At 41.1% G+C, this 17,243-nt stretch overlaps 1 protein-coding gene across 9 annotated transcripts in view; it reads right to left on the bottom strand.

Moving 5' to 3' along the window:
- The window catches only part of c38h15orf39 (chromosome 38 C15orf39 homolog), a 72,935-nt gene that overhangs the window by 46,177 nt on the left and 9,515 nt on the right, over nt 1-17,243 (bottom strand). For 7 of the 9 annotated variants that reach the window (XM_067973649.1, XM_067973650.1, XM_067973647.1 and 4 more), the window contains one exon: nt 13,788-14,029. The exons of 1 other annotated variant lie outside the window; for it this stretch is intronic. The gene's annotated coding sequence lies outside the window, so the exon portion shown is untranslated. Of the gene's footprint in view, nt 1-13,787; nt 14,030-14,927; nt 14,961-17,243 lie in introns of all 9 variants that reach the window. One more of the 9 variants, XM_067973648.1, reaches the window with a different exon arrangement.

The raw sequence follows: 17,243 nt of genomic DNA, 5'->3' as shown, positions 1-17,243 counted from the left end.
TGAAATTAAATAGAGGTACATGTTATATTGAGTGTGTACAACATGGGAACAATTAGAAGCCTTAAAACAGACATGGGTGGAGTGTTTGTTTGATCTTCACTATAGCATCCAGAGTATAAGGAAATGAAGCAAACTCTTTTTCAGTTTTATAACCAGCTTGTTACTACAAATGGAGATCAGAATCTCATGGAAAGTTAACTTTGAATTTGGTGGAGTTGGTTTTTGCAGACACAAGCCATTGAAAGTGGAGTCACAGGTGGATAGGGTGGTGAAGAAGGCATTCAGCATGCTTGGTTTCATTGGTCAGAACATTGAATACAAGAGTTGGGATGTCTTGTTGAAGTTGTACAAGACATTAGTAAGGCCACACTTGGAATACTGTGTACAGTTCTGGTCACCCTATTATAGAAAGGATATTATTAAACTAGAATGAGTGCAGAAAAGATTTACTAGGATGCTACCGGGACTTGATGGTTTGACTTATAGGGAGAGGTTGGATAGACAGAGACTTTTTTCCCTGGAGAGTAGGAGGTTTAGGGGTGATCTTATAGAAGTCTATAAAATAATGAGGGGCATAGATAAGGTAGATAGGGGAGAGATACAAAAAGGTCCAGAGGGGCAATTTTTTCACTCAAAGGGTGGTGAGTGTCTGGAACGAGCTGCCAGAGGCAGTAGTAGAGGCGGGTACAATTTTGTCTTTTAAAAAGCACTTGGACAGTTACATGGGTAAGATGGGTATAGAGGGATATGGGCCAAGTGCAGGCAATTGGGACTAGCTTAGTGGTATAAACTGGGCGACATGGACATGTTGGGCCGAAGGGCCTGTTTCCATGTTGTAAACTTCTATGATTCTATAAGCATTACTGCTTTTCATTATTCATAAAAAGAAACTTCGCAAAAAAATACTGATTAAGAGAAGTCAAAAGGAAATTGTATGACCAAGGTTGGCAAACAAATAATTTTCAGTGAGACTCCTGGCCAAGGTGAAGCAAGTCTAATGTTTTCTTCACCTACACACCAAAATGTAGTCAGTATGTACTAAAATCAGTTCTTAGATGCGTTGGTGGGTGATTTGTGTAGTAAAATCCTTGATTTTCAAATATATATAATTTTTTTAAGTTATTAAAAATGCAATAGTTATAAAGCTAGCAGTAATTAGTAAATCATTTTTGAGAATTGGAAATATCAGACTGTGGGGGAAAAAATAAACCAGTGAATCTTTCTAAAAACAAAATCCATGACCACATTAACATTGCAGGTTTGCCACCAATGGCAACTTGATCATTTCAATGTTAAGATAAAGGTGTCCCTGCATGTACTGCCACCGTTGACAGCAACAAGATCAAACTTGGCATTAGAGGTTTTGCATCAATTGCACATGCGGAAGCTGACATCATCTGAAGAGATTACAGTACCTCCAAATGCAGCCGCACTGCAACGTGATGGCACATCTGCAGGTTGCCACCTTTTCTGATTTAGTGGGCTGAGTGCTCAATCTGACCATAAAAGCCAGTAAATTGGTTTGTCAATCACTGGCCGAGCCTTTGGAGAAGGTAAGGCAACCAGGATGAAGTTGGAAATTGTGACTCAGAGTGATGTGTGCACCTTTTTGGTGCTATAGAATCTGCCCGCAATGTAAAAATGGTGAATTCCACGGGACAGGAAATGAAGGAAGAGGCTTTCAACTTCTGTGTGAAGGATCCCCTGGAACTATTGACACATTCCTGGGAATCCCCTGAAAATATTAACATGCTCCTGGGGACCCCATGTCCCAACTTCTGAGAGATATCAGCTGCTTGAAGGAAAACAGTTATCACAGCAGAAATCATTTGTGTTTAGTACACAGCAACAGAAATAATATGTTAGTAAGTCATCAAATACAGAAATCTTATGACAGATGGACAGAAGCCCACTTTCTTCACTGACCACCTGGAATCCTATATAGATGTTGTCTATATAGACTTCAAGAAGGCATTTGATTAGGTTCCGATTATTAGCAAAAATGAGAGTGCATGGAATTGGAGGTAACTGTTGCAAAGTGATCCAAACTCTGCAAAATAAAGGCTCGACATCCAGGAGTCCGATCAACTTGTCAGATTTTATTGGCCAGCACATGAGTAATACAAGCCATAGAACCATAGAAAAGATACAGCACAGAAGGGGGCCATTCGGCCCATCGTATCTGCGCCGGCTCGAAGAACAATCAGGTGCCCACTCTAATCCCGCCTTCCAGCACCCAGTCTGTAGCCCTGCAGCTTACAGCGCTTTAGGTGCAGGTCCACATACTTCTTAAAAGAGTTGAGGGTCCTTGCCTCTACCACCAATTCAGGCAGCGAATTCCATATGTTGTGAAGGGAGTGGTTCCTTAATGTTGACAGGGAAGGGGAGGGGAAGACATGTTTGGTGGTGGGATCGTGCTGGAGGTGGCGGAAATGGCAGAGGATGATACGTTGAATGTGGAGACTGGTGGGGTGGAAGTTGAGGACAAGGGGTCCCTATCATGGTTCTGGGAGGGAAGGGAAGGGGTGAGGGCAGAAGTATGGGAATTGGAGGGACATGGTTGAGGGCCCTGTCAACTACAGTGATGGGGAATCCTCAGTTGAGGAAAAAGGAAGACATATGTAGATGATTGAGTTAAATAGGAAGACATATGTAGATGATTGAGTTAAATATCTGCTTTAGTCCAAAGGTGGAAACTACTGTATGTAAATTACTTAAGTATTAAACTGGATTGCTCTTGCATAGAGCTGGCACAGACTTGATGGGCCGTTTGGCCTCCTTCCGTATTGTAACCTTTCTATGATTCTTTGATTTAAATGTATGTTTTGTTTTAATCTCCCTCTGTCACCCTCAAATTGATTCCAGTAGATTGTTTTACACAAATGAATTTAAAACTACCAGCAAATGTTACCATATTATGGTTATTTAAATTACAGTACCTGTCAATCTAAAACAATATCTTCCCTTCCCCCAAAACATTTGGTTTTGCAACTGAGTACCTCCAGCCTGTGGTAAGAAGTACAAACTGCGTACAAATTCTAAGGTAATCTTATTTCACGATAAGGTTACTTTTGCAGATAACATAACATCTAACATAAAAGCCATTTACAACACCTTATCAACTACTTCAACATTGATCTTTTACACAATGCTTCAGACCTCACACTTTTCATAGGTGTTAAGAGACACAGTAAACTCCTCCCAGGCAGTATTTCTGTGAACAATGACATTTCAGTCTGCATACTGGTAGACAAAGACTCCCCTCCCCCCAATCCTCAAGGCTACTGGGTTTATGCACATGTGATGTGGGACATTCAGGAAATTTGCAGACTAATCTCTGCTGAGTTAACTAATTACAATAGAGGTTTCAGCATCACTTGGCTAGGATTGCTATTCTTCATATTGATCCAGTGACCCTTTTACGCCCTCCCCTCAAACTCACAAAGCTGTCAGAAGTGCACGTGTGCAGATGTGGGCTGAAGATTGTATCAGGCACACGTGGATGAATAGAATGCTGACACTTACCTCATTAGCTTATAAATAAAGAATGTACCCTTACTTGAGGATTGGTGTTATGAGCTGCTGCCTTTAGGAGAAATGTAAGGAATCTTACAACACCAGGTTATAGTCCAACAGTTTTATTTGAAAATCACAAACTTTCGGAGATTATCTCCTTCGTCAGGTGAGTGACGAAGGAGATAATCTCCGAAAGCTTGTGATTTTCAAATAAAACTGTTGGACTATAACCTGGTGTTGTAAGATTCCTTACATTTGTCCACCCCAGTCCATCACCGGCATCTCCACATCATGGCCTTTAGGAGAGGAAGAGCAAGGCAAGAAAATTGAAAGGGAAAACAGCATTTGGAGATCAAACTATTTATAATGAAATGAAAATATGTTGGAGACTTGTAGCACATATATTTAAGGAAAATATACTAGATTAATTGAAGTTAAATTAGTCTAAACTTGTATAGACATCCACTTATCCTATTAATCACCAAAATCACTTGCCTTCACCTCTAACATTCTCCATTTCTGTTCTTACCCTCCGTCCGTACTGGTTTCCTCAGCTCCACCCTTCACAAACTTGTCTAAATCTCCATCCTGCATCCTATCTCATATTCAGTCCTGCACCCTTATCAGCCCTGTACTCCCTGATCTTCACTGCCTCCCCCAAAGCATTGACTTCAAAATCTTCATCCCCATTTACAAATCCTTCTAATGACATAATCTCTCCCTTCCTTTGTAATCTTCAGCCCTACATAACATTTTGCACAGTGGGTCCGATTTGCACCTGGCCAAATTGGCATTAATGGGGCGGTAATGGCCTCAAATCGTGGCGGGTCAATTTGTTGCTTTGCTTATGTTGACGCTCCAATCGTCGCTATTTTTAAAGGGCCTTCCGTGGGCGATCATAAAGCCTGCTTGTTTTAGGTGGTAGGCCTCTTAATTATGCTACAAATTAGTTAGGATCCCGATTGCAATTTTTAAGGACACATTGGCAAAGCATTCGCTGCACATGCTTCACTTATGTGTCCTGGTTTTGAGCGGCCTAACCAACAGTACGCTCCAAAAAATGGCCCAGAAAATTTTCTGGGTTAAATTTGTGTGGAGCAAGGAGAAGCATTCACCTCCCAAGATCATTTCAGCAATTCAAAGTCATGATTCTATTGGGGGGAAAAAAACTACATGCCTACGGTCGAACTGTTTGTAATCAAAGGAGTTATAAATCAGACTCAAAAGCATAAAGAGAGCCACAATTTCTGTTATTTTCCTGATTGAGAATTTCTCTCCTACATGTCTGCTGGTCTTAGTTAGTGGTATTGTTGCCTATGAGTCAGAAGTTTAGGGGTTCCAACTCCTACTCTCAGGACTTGAGCACATGATCTAGGCTGGTACTTTAGTGCAGTACTAAGAGAGTGCTGCATTATCAGAGATCTTTTGAGTGAGGCGATAAACTGAGGCCCACTCTGCCTTCAGATGGGTGCGAAAGGTCCCATGACACTTCTTTTTGGAAGAAGAGCACAGAAGCAGATTAACTGGTTATTCATCTCGTTTGCTGTTTGTGGGAGCTTGCTGTGTGCAATTTGCCTGCCTACAAAACAATAATGATTACACTTCAAAGGCAGCTCATCAGTCATGAAATGCTTTGGGACATCCTGAAGACATGAAACTATAAAATATATAAATGCAATATAATATAAATGCAACTTTTCTCTTTCTTGCATTAAATCAAGGAAAGAATTCCTGCATTTTGTTCTAATTATGGTACAAAATATTGAAAAGCTCCCACCCAGCCTTATAAATATCAGTGTTGAAGATCTGTGTTCATCACAACAACAACTTGCATTTATATAATAACGGTTATATTATAACAGCATTGTATTCTGTGTCAATTAACATTAAAGCAACATAGAATTTCACCATCAATGTAATTCAATTTTCCTTAAAAAGTACCAGACAGTAGTGGGATGAAAGTTCCCTGTCTGGGCCAGCTGTAAGGGCTCTACGTGTAATAGAAGTTGTACAGGCAGCTCAGTTTCTCTTGGGCCAACAGCTAACTGCTCACAATTTGATACCCAGATACAATCAAATGCATCCCAGGATGCTTGTGCAGGGAAAAAAATGTCACACTAAATGCCGCCTCGGCTCAGTGGTAGCATTCTCGCCTCTGAATAAGAAGGTTGTGGGTTCAGAATGCAGTACTGATTGAGTGTTGCACTGTTGGAGGTGCTTTCTTTCAGAGGAGACATTAAACTGCCTGTTCAGGTGGACATAAAAGATCCCATGGTACTATTCAAAGTAAAGCAAAGGAGTTCTCATGGTGACCCGGCCAACATGTATCCCACAACCAGTATCACCTAAACAGATATACTGGTCATTTACCTCAATGCTGTGGGACTTTGCTGTGTGCAAATTAGCTGCCATGTTTGCCTGTATAACAATAGTGAATAAAATTCAAAAATTAATTAATTGGCCATGAAGTACTTTGAGATGTTTTGAGGATGTGAAATGTGCTATATGAATGCAAGTCTTTTCTTTAATCCAATTGTGTGTGGTTTTTTTCAAGCTGGTGTTCAGGGATCTCAACTGAGCTATGTAAGGATGTTTTTCTTTGTATCTGGCCAAGCTGCACCTAACTTGGAAACACTTGATGCTGACAATGGATACTCACAGTGGAAAAGTATCCCATACCCAGTACTGGGATTCCTCATCGTGATCAGCATAAAAATACAATGTTAAAACTGAAAATAATGTTTCTGAATTATGAAGACTGCAAGGAAGCATTGGCCTTCACTTGGTGTTGTATACACTATATATATATAAAAAATGTTTATTATTAATCATTGTATTATGCTAACTAAAATTAAGTTTATATGGACAAAGGTTAAATTCCCATGCCAATTAAAATCTATGTGCCTGCAAAAAAAAATGTGGGCTGCGATTGTACTGGCTCCAAAAATATTGTAACAAGGACATCGCTGATGGAAAGACAAAATGTTCAAAATTCTAATATATAGAGAGCGAATTGGCGCTTATATGAAGATGTCTATATGGCATGTGTGCAAAACCTTGTGCTGATATGGCAAATTACCAAAGAATAATGAAGGACACCATGTGAAGAGGAGTGCAGGCAGACAGACATCTGCACTCACAAAGCCTGTGATTAGCTCTTGCAAACAATGGTAAAAAGCAAAGGGACCTTGAGGATGGTTAAAACAAGATAAGGAAGAATAACAGACACTGAATGTCTCACATTATGGTCCAGGTACAGTAAGTAAGCCAGTCATAAGAACATAAGATATAGGAGCAGGAGCAGGAGTAGGCCATTCGGCCCCTCGAGCCTGCTCCGCCATTCAATGAGATCGTGGCTGATCTGATTCTGGCCTCACTCCACGGTCGAACTGTTTGTAATCAAAGGAGTTATAAAAGCCTGAAGAAAATGGGAGATATTTCTGTCATCGGACAAGAGAAACCAGAGGCAAGCCTAAAGATAACTGTCTCCAGGAGAAGAACTGCTGGTTTCTTATGACATAAGTATATGTGAGCATGAATCCATGTTTTGTAATGTAAGCAAACACAGGCAACGTTAGCTAGCAACTATTCACATAATTGAATAAATGTTGAAGATTAATCAAACTCAGTGACTCCATCTGTTCTTGGGCTCGAACTAATTGGGAATCAGATATTCACCAGCTTGACACTTCACGATTAAATATCTGGGCTGCATCAGGTGTCTTATGGATCAGATATCATTTGACCAAATAAATTACCTTTGGTGCACTGGGTGCTTGTGTGCAGCTGGCATAGGCTCCCTCTACACCAAAGGCATTATTATTATTTAACTTACCACAGTGATTTTCTTCAGTTATGTCACTGGCATTGAGAATTCACTTGTGGAGGCTCGCAGCTGTGAACATACATCCCGCCACTTAATAGCATTACGTGTTGCACCATCAGGACAAGCTTTAAAAGCTGAGAGTATGTCTTTCACAATTATTTAGATTTTTGCTAATGATCCTTTGTCCTGCAGAACATTTGCAATCTACTGCACAATTTCATATAAAGTTATGAACATATATTGAAATGTTTAATCAATTGCATAAAATTACCTTATTAAGCTCTACTCTCCTTCCCTTGCTTAGCAAAATTTAAGTAGAATGGAAAACTGACTTGCCAGATGTAGTAATTAGCACTGTCAGTTCCACACTCTGGCATTCTCATACTAATGCTGGATCTCTGCCTGTTTTTTACCCTGCCCAATTTTGCAATCAGACTTTTGCTAGCTCCAAGAAGCATCTACCAATTTTTGGATGGATGCATAATATTCTAATGAAATTCATGTGATTTTTATTTTCTATAATATCCTCCATAATGTTTATTCTGCTTCCTTTACCTGCTCGTACAACCTGTTGCTAGGTGCTGGACTCCAAAACAAAATCAATTTAAAAAGACAGATTGTCAGGCACTTGCTGAAACTTCTTTTTGTTTTGTTCTTATTGCCATTCAGATTTTTGATGAGCCTTCACAACAAAGCCACAAAAGAACTCAAATGTGTTGGGCTGTTTCAAGCTACCACTGGGGACATTTGTGAATATAAACTACTGTGAGCTGTGCACAAATGTGTGTAAAAAAAATCACAAGATGCATTGTTTCCTTGAGCCACACAGTTCATATCATTCCCTATGGACAACTGACCTCAATATGAGCTGGCAGTTTAGAGTGGCAAGATTCCTGAGGGTCCAGAGAGTTGCTGGTTGCACCGGTGTGGCCCTATGTGCTTCCTTGCACAATGCCATGATCTATATGAATAGGAAAGGATTCCATTCTCTGAATATTCAACTTATTTCCGATCTTTAGCACTATATTATGCAAGTCTACACCTGTTTCCAAGGCAGCTGTCACGATATGGTAGGGTGTAGGGGAGAGTTATAGAACAAAGAGATCTAGGAGTACAGGTTCATAGCTCCTTGAAAGTGGAGTCACAGGTGGATAGGGTGGTGAAGAAGGCATTCGGCATGCTTGGTTTCATTGGTCAGAACATTGAATACAGGAGTTGGGATGTCTTGTTGAAGTTGTACAAGACATTAGTAAGGCCACACTTGGAATACTGTGTACAGTTCTGGTCACCCTATTACAGAAAGGATATTATTAAACTAGAAAGAGTGCAGAAAAGATTTACTAGGATGCTGCCGGGACTTGATGGTTTGACTTATAGGGAGAGGGTGGATAGACTGGGACTTTTTTCCCTGGAGGTTAAAGGGTGATCTTATAGAAGTCTATAAAATAATGAGGGGCATAGATAAGGTAGATAGTCAAAATCTTTTCCCAAAGGTAGGGGAGTCTATAACGAGGGGTCATAGATTTAAGGTGAGAGGGGAGAGATACAAAAGGGTCCAGAGGGGCAATTTTTTCACTCAAAGGGTGGTGAGTGTCTGGAACGAGCTGCCAGAGGCAGTAGTAGAGGCGGGTACAATTTTGTCTTTTAAAAAGCATTTGGACAGTTACATGGGTAAGATGGGTATAGAGGGATATGGGCCAAGTGCAGGCAATTGGGACTAGCTTAGTGGTATAAACTGGGCGACATGGACATGTTGGGCCGAAGGGCCTGTTTCCATGTTGTAACTTCTATGATTCTATGATACTTTCTTTTTATGCCACCAATATTTGGGCCAGAAAGGCAAGTCTCAGAATTGTTCCTGGGTAATCAAGGCTATCCTCTAGAGCCATGGTTCGTAACACTGCTAAGTTATTCCAGGACTAAACTTGAAAACAGGCATAATGAGGTACATACAGTTCACAAAATAACCTAGCACACCAGTGACATGTTAAAGCAGCACTTCAGGTGCCTGCATGATCAGAGGCATTCTCAAATATAGCCCGGCTAAGGTTTCAAGGATAATGGTAGTGTACTGCATGCTGCACAACTTTCCTTGCAAAGGAGTATCATTATGGAAGTCCCAGAAGAGGAAACCACCTACGTACAACCAATTAGATGAGCACGAGTAATCTGAAGATGATGTTTCTGGCTCCTAGGGAAATTCATGAAGTTCTCATGCAGGAGACTGTTTCAAAACTTGGAAATAGGTCACTGCGTTAACAGTCCTGTCCATATCTTTCCATTCCTGCTTCACACATCCCTTTACCTACAGTGTCTTCCCTTTTCAATACAACTCATAACTCTGCCATTCATGCCACCTAATGAAACCTACTCCCAAGCCTTAGGAGAACAGTCCCTCAGTCTGCAGAAACAACAACTTTATTACGACCACGTTTTTTAATAATCAAATATTTTGTGCGTGTGCCTAGTGTTTTCTAAAACAGTGTTTCCCTTGGTGGAACTGATATAGTTGCTCTTAACCCAGCCTAATGTTTATTCTAGCACTTCTTCCAGATTTTTTGTTTCACCAGAAACTTGCCTACTTTCAAAATTTCAACTGTCATGATGCCTAGTCCTTTAAGATGCTGCAGGACTTTAAACCCTGCTAGCCTACAGTTTACCACAGCCAACAAGTGAGCTCCAATCAGAGATGGTTTCCTTGCCTGGAACTCGTCTGTCATATCATTAGTCTGATCCCAGAAATTTGCATGCTGGGAGTCGGTGATGTGATTTACTCATCGTCTGACTTCCGGTCAGGCTTACGTCCAATTAGAAAATGGCTCAACTTTTTTATATTATCTACTCAAGGCTAAATCTGTTTTGGGGAATTTCAGTAGGTTCTTTTACTACTTGAGAAAGAACTTTCCTAAATCTGGAATTTTGGGATGAATTCTTCAGGGTGACAAACCATCTATTTATAAGAGTAAATACTTCTGCAAATAAGGCAGAAAATTAAAATTAAAAAAAGATATATATTTTATTTAGAAGTAACACTTTTAGGACGCTTCAGATATTTTTTGTGAGCAACAATATTTGTGACACTATTCACATTACTAGCAACACGGCTGCAGAACAGCTGTGCAAACTTGAGATAAATAAATCTCAGGGGCCAGATAAGATGCATCTGAGAATCCTTAAGGAACTAAGGGAGGAAATTGCAGGAACTGGTACAAATTTTTCAGAAATCATTGAATACTAGAGAGGTGCCTGGGGACTGGAGAAAGGCAGATTTTATTCCTATTAATATTCAGCCATAATAATAGGGTAATCCTGCCACTTTATTAAATCATTGGTACAACCGTACTTAAAACAATGTGTACAGTTCTGGTCGCTGCAGTACAAAAATGATATTGCAGCTATTGAAAGGATACAGAAGAGGGCAACCAGAATGATTATGGGGATGGAGGGATTGGATTATAAGGAGTGATTATGTAAATTGGGCATGTTCTCACTGGAAAAGAAAAGGTTGAGAGGTGATATGATTGCTGTTTTTAGGATTCTAAAGGGACTGGATAATGTTGACCATGGCAATCTGTTTCATTTTGTCCAGAACAGTAGAACCAGAGGACACGTCTGCGCTTGAAGTGCGGTAAATTCAAAAGTAATCTGTGGAAACGTTATTTCAGTGAACGAGCGGTCAATCTATGGAACAGATTCCCGAGGGAGATGGTGGAAGCAGAAAGTGTTGATTCATTCAGAAAATAATATTTAGGGATACAGTATATGAGTAATTTGAGACATGACATGTGTTAAATGTTGCATGCTTGAAAGGAACAGATGATTTTGGACCTATAGTTCCCAAACATTCTACCACTGAGGGTTTTCTTCACCTCATGTCTGGGTCTGTTGTAGACTAATTGTTAGAGATTGATTGCCATGATTAGTCAAAAACTCCATTATCATTGTACCGTGTGACTAACAGGATGGTAAATGGCAAATGAGGTGGACCTTGGCCTTTTCTCAATTAGCAATTTCTATGTTCCTAACTAGGGGTAGTGGCTAGTCTAATGTAGAGCTTGACCAGCACAGACACAATAGGCTGAATAGCCTTTTTTATGCCGAAATTTCTGATTATTTAAAAAAAAATTTCAACAGCTTGCTCAAAAACAAATAAGCCGTTGAACCTGGGGAGTCTTGAGTTAACCATTATTTTCTCGATGTGGAGATGCCGGTGATGGACTGGAGTTGACAATTGTAAACAATTTTACAACACCAAGTTATAGTCCAACAATTTTATTTTAAAATCCACAAGCTTTCGGAGGCTTCCTCCTTCCTCAGGTGAATGTGGAAATGAAATCCTCAAACCTATCGCATTTATAAATCACAGAACAATGCCTGGTGATTACAGATAGTCTTTTCAACTGCCCGTTGCCAAGGCAACCAAAGTGTTCAGACAGATAGGTGTTACCTACAGGGCCACCGAATATACAAATGGCCAGAACTAAAAAAACAGATGATGTGGAGATGCCAATTTAAAAAAACAGAGCGAGAGAGGCAGAAACATAGAAACATCCAGAAGGAAAAGACAGCAATTGACCCGTTATATTAAAAACAGATAACATTTGTTCACTGGTGGGGTAACGTGTAGCGTGACATGAACCCAAGATCCCGGTTGAGGCCGTCCTCATGGGTGCGCAACTTGGCTATCAATTTCTGCTCGACGATTTTGCGTTGTCGAGTGTCTCGAAGGCCGCCTTGGAGTACGCTTACCCGAAGGTTGGTGGCTGAATGTCCTTGACTGCTGAAGTGTTCCCCGACTGGGAGGGAACCCTCCTGTCTGGCGATTGTTGCGCAGTGTCCGTTCATCTGTTGTCGCAGTGTTTGCATGGTCTTGCCAATGTACCATGCTCTGGGGCATCCTTTCCTGCAACGTATGAGGTATGCACCACACAACCCTGCCACGGTAACCTCTGCAAGACATGCCAGATCATCGACACAGATACCACCATCACACGAGAGGACACCACCCACCAGGTGCATGGTTCATACTCCTGTGACTCGGCCAACGTTGTCTACCTCATACGTTGCAGGAAAGGATGCCCCAGAGCATGGTACATTAGCGAGACCATGCAAACGCTGCGACAACGGATGAACGGACACCGCGCAACAATCGCCAGACAGGAGGGTTCCCTCCCAGTCGGGGAACACTTCAGCAGTCAAGGACATTCAGCCACCGACCTTCGGGTAAGCGTACTCCAAGGCGGCCTTCGAGACACTCGACAACGCAAAATCGTCGAGCAGAAATTGATAGCCAAGTTGCGCACCCATGAGGACGGCCTCAACCGGGATCTTGGGTTCATGTCACGCTACACGTTACCCCACCAGTGAACAAATGTTATCTGTTTTTAATATAACGGGTCAATTGCTGTCTTTTCCTTCCGGATGTTTCTATGTTTCTGCCTCTCTCGCTCTGTTTATTTTAATTGGCATCGCCACATCATCTGTTTTTTTAGTTCCGGCCGTTTGTATATTCGGTGGCCCTGTAGGTAACACCTATCTGTCTGAACACTTTGGTTGCCTTGGCAACGGGCAGTTGAAAAGACTATCTGTAATCACCAGGCATTGTTCTGTGATTTATAAATGCGATAGGTTTGAGGATTTCATTTCCACATTCACCTGAGGAAGGAGGAAGCCTCCGAAAGCTTGTGGATTTTAAAATAAAATTGTTGGACTATAACTTGGTGTTGTAAAATTGTTTACATTATTTTCTCAGCAAGATATGGAATGGATCTATTTCAATTCCCTGTGCTTGATTGTGCTGCCTTGTGTTATAACATTGAAATTGTAAAACTACATTTTTATAGAAATATGTAAAAATGTCACAGGGACAATTGTTAATTGTCAATTTTACTGAATGCACTGTCTGAAAATGTACAATAGATGAGAACTGCCCAGAACTTTGACTAGGCTCGAACTCAGGCCAATTCACAGGCCTAGTAAATAAATAAGCAAACAGTTAGGAAAAGAACAGTAGTACTGTAGATCATGGAAATCTTAATTTTATTAAAATCCCAGTGAGGAATTAATAGTTGACTTGTATTTCCTTTCTTTAAGAACCGTCAAGTGAAGCTCCATCAAGAGTATAGTAGAAAAAGGCACTGTACAGTATGGTATGAAGATGTACAAGGTTTTTCTAGTTTGCCATTTTGTTGTTCAGAAGAGTGACCTCCGTGTGCTGCTCTTTCCCATTTTTTTTAGACTTTTAATGTTAAACACTGGCCATTGGAAGACTGATGCCAAACCATTGTGCAGCACTCTTCTGTGTTTATTATGTCCTTTCCCTCCCTTCTCGTGTAAATCCATTGGAGGCCAATTTAAGAAAGTGGCTGCCCAGTTTTCTGTGCATGTGGAACATCCACATCTCACAGTAACAAATTACATTGAAATGCATTATCATACCATTTACCTAACCTGGTGATAGCTGCATTTTAGCCCCACGCTCCCGATCTCCGGCCGCCTGGAGTGGGGAAGGGGTAAGTCGGAAGATCTTTTCATGGGCCTGCTCCTAGGTCTTGCCAAAACGTCAATTTGTAGGTCCAAGATGGGGCGGGTTGCTCTGGCTGCCGGCCTTTCTTCCGTGGCGTGGCCTTGGAGAGGGAGCATGCGGTGTCCACTGGTACACTTGAGGCCTTCCACAACCGATGGGCACTGCAGGGTATGGAATGTATTGTAGATGCCAATGACAATAGTATAATTTCTTTATAGTGTTCTTTTGCTTATCAAGCATATTATTTAATTGGATTTTTTTGTTTATTTATTATATTAATGGTGCATTTGCCATATTGATTTTATGTTTCCGTTTGGTAACACTGTGGCAACTTAGTGTCACCCCGACAAGTCAATCAAAAAAGGTCTAACCTGGTTATAACTAATGTAAGGAATCTTACAATACCAGGTTATAGTCCAACAGTTTTATTTGAAAATCACAAGCTTTCGGAGCTTACCTCCTCCGTGAACCCTTCACTCACTCACCTGACGAAGGAGATAATCTCCGAAAGCTTGTGATTTTCAAATAAAACTGTTGGACTATAACCTGCTGTTGTAAGATTCCTTACATTTGTCCACCCCAGTCCATCACTGGCATCTCTACATCCTGGTTATAACTAGGCAAGGTAATACAGTGACTATTTCCTTTTGTTGGTAACAGCTGATTACACAAGATTTAAATGTTAGTTATTAGAAACTGCTGATTGATTGAGTTAAGGCAAGTGTTGATTTTTAGGAACTACTAATTATACAAGGTTTATTGTTGATTATCAGTGGACTCTTGTCATTCGCTGTAATTAGAAGAATAGACCTGGTGGCGACATCACAAGACTGTATGGACAGCTGATTAAGCAGAACTATTAAAGGTATAAAATGTTTTTCTGTTTTGTGTATGGACTTGTGAAACCACTAATCAGACAAATAGAACAGAACAGCCACAAATTGAAGGAAACCACAAATGAAAACAACCATCATACAAAAGGAACATGCAGGCAGGAAGAAAAGAATTGTGGCCCAGCCAAAGGAAGAAGGAAAGAAGAGTAACAACAAAATCACCAACCTGTTATTGTAATAATAAGTCCAGTATAATACTCTGTAAGATGAATGGATGTTGATTAATCTATGATTGTGCTATGTACATTTACTGTGTTTTTGCTTCCTCTGTTCTCGGGGCCCTGCATGCTCAGTCTTAACACAGTAACAGGTCTATCCTAGGCTGATTACAAGACTTTTTATAACACTTTGAACAATTTCTGCCCTTATAGTTGCTTCAGTCAAGTCCTAGTGTCTGTTTAGTTTTCACCGATCCTTCAGGTATTGCCACGTTTAAAAGGAAAACCATTGTTGTGCACCAGGAAATTCAATTAATACAAATGAATGCAAGCAAAGTAAAAATGGGTAGAGATTTAAAACAATTACGTTCTACAGTTTTTGGCAGGGTAACATAATTGGATAAGGACACTCAGATCATTTAGGAGCACTTTTAAGCCATTATAAAACAGATGATTTATACTTCAATGGTTGCGAAATTCCTCAGAGCTGCACCCGCTTCACCAGAGTTACTTCGCCACAAGTATGGTGGAAGTGTAGGACACATTACATCGGTGTATTCCATGCACCTCATAACTGTTTGCAAGCAACTCTGCTTTAGTTGTCATAAAGACTTCTGACCATACGGATGGCCCACTGACCATACTTCGCTGATGATTGCACAGTGTTCAGTTTCATTCGCAACCCCGCAAATAATGAAGCAGTCCGAGCCCGCAAGCAGCAAGACCTGGGCAACATCCAGGCTTGGGCTCATAAGTGGCAAGTAACATTTGCGCCAGACAAGTGCCAGGCAATGACCATCTCCAACAATAGAGAGTCTAACCACCTCCCCTTGACATTCAACGGCATTACCATCACTGAATCCCCCACCATCAACATCCTGGGGGTCACCATTGACCAGAAACTTAACTGGACCAGCCATATACTGTGGCTACAAGAGCAGGTCAGAGGCTGGGTATTCTGCGGTGAGTGACTCACCTCCTGACTCCCCAAAGCCTTTCCACCATCTACAAGGCACAAGTCAGGAGTGTGATAGAATAGTCTCCACTTGCCTGGATGAGTGCAGCTCCAACAACACTCAAGAAGCTCGACACCATCCAGGACAAAGCAGCCCGCTTGATTGGCACCCCATCCACCACCCTAAACATTCACTCCCTTCACCACCGGTGCACAGTGGCTGCAGTGTGTACCATCCACAGGATGCACTGCAGCAACTCGCCAAGGCTTCTTCAACAGCACCTCCCAAACCCACAACCTCTACCATCTAGAAGGACAAGGACAGCAGGCACATGGGAACAACACCACCTGCACATTCCCCTCCAAGCCACACACCATCCCGACTTGGAAATATATCGCCGTTCCTTCATCGTCGCTGGGTCAAAATCCTGGAACTCCCTTCCTAACAGCACTGTGGGAGAACCGTCACCACACGGACTGCAGTGGTTCAAGAAGGCGGCTCACCACCACCTTCTCAAGGGCAATTAGGGATGGGCAATAAATGCCGGCCTCGCCAGTGACACCCACATCCCATGAATGAATTAAAAAAGTGACGACATGTGAATACTACTTTACTCAATTTTCTTTGCAGTTTTGGGATCTTTTGATCATTTTTTCATAGAAAGGATTTCGAAGAACAGTTTTTTTTATATGTTGTGCTTTAAAGCATTGTGTATTCGTGCCAATTTAAAAAAGAATAAATGAGTGTCTGAGATAGTAGGTAGTTAACATGCTAATGATGTAGCTCTGATGTTGTTTCCTCATAGACTGTAAATTATAAGAGCAATATGTTATCATGTCTTGGTAATCAATAAACACCTCAACCATGATCAGGTGGGTCATTCCTTTCGGGCTGTGAATAGCGAGAGATAAAACACTCAAGAGACATGTAGTCAAGCAGATAGTTTGGAATTGGAATGTTGTGAAGTTTTCTGGCAGTAAAAGGCTGAGAGAAGGTTGGTGTGCAGGAGAATATAGTCACAAATTATCTTGTTTGTCAAGTAAGATGACCCACTGATTTGGGGAAATGTGATATGTTCTGTATTTTCATAGAATCATAGAATCATACAGCACAGAAAGAGGCCATTCGGCCCATCATGCCTGTGCCGGATCTTTGAAAGAGCTATCTATCCAATTAGTCCCACTCCCCTGCTCTTTCCCCATAGCGCTGCAAATTTTTCCTTTCCAAGTATTTATCCAATTCCCTTTTGAAAGTCACTATTGAATCTGCTTCCACCGCCCTTTCAGGTAGTGCATTCCATTTTGCATTATTATGCAAAGATAAGTTGTACTGATTGAATTAAGTGAGTCCATTCATAACTGCCATCCC

Source organism: Heptranchias perlo, chromosome 38, assembly GCF_035084215.1.
Source record: "Heptranchias perlo isolate sHepPer1 chromosome 38, sHepPer1.hap1, whole genome shotgun sequence".
NCBI lineage: Eukaryota > Metazoa > Chordata > Chondrichthyes > Hexanchiformes > Hexanchidae > Heptranchias > Heptranchias perlo.
The sequence above is the reverse complement of the archived record's forward strand: the minus strand, read 5'-3'. Positions and strand labels throughout refer to the sequence as shown.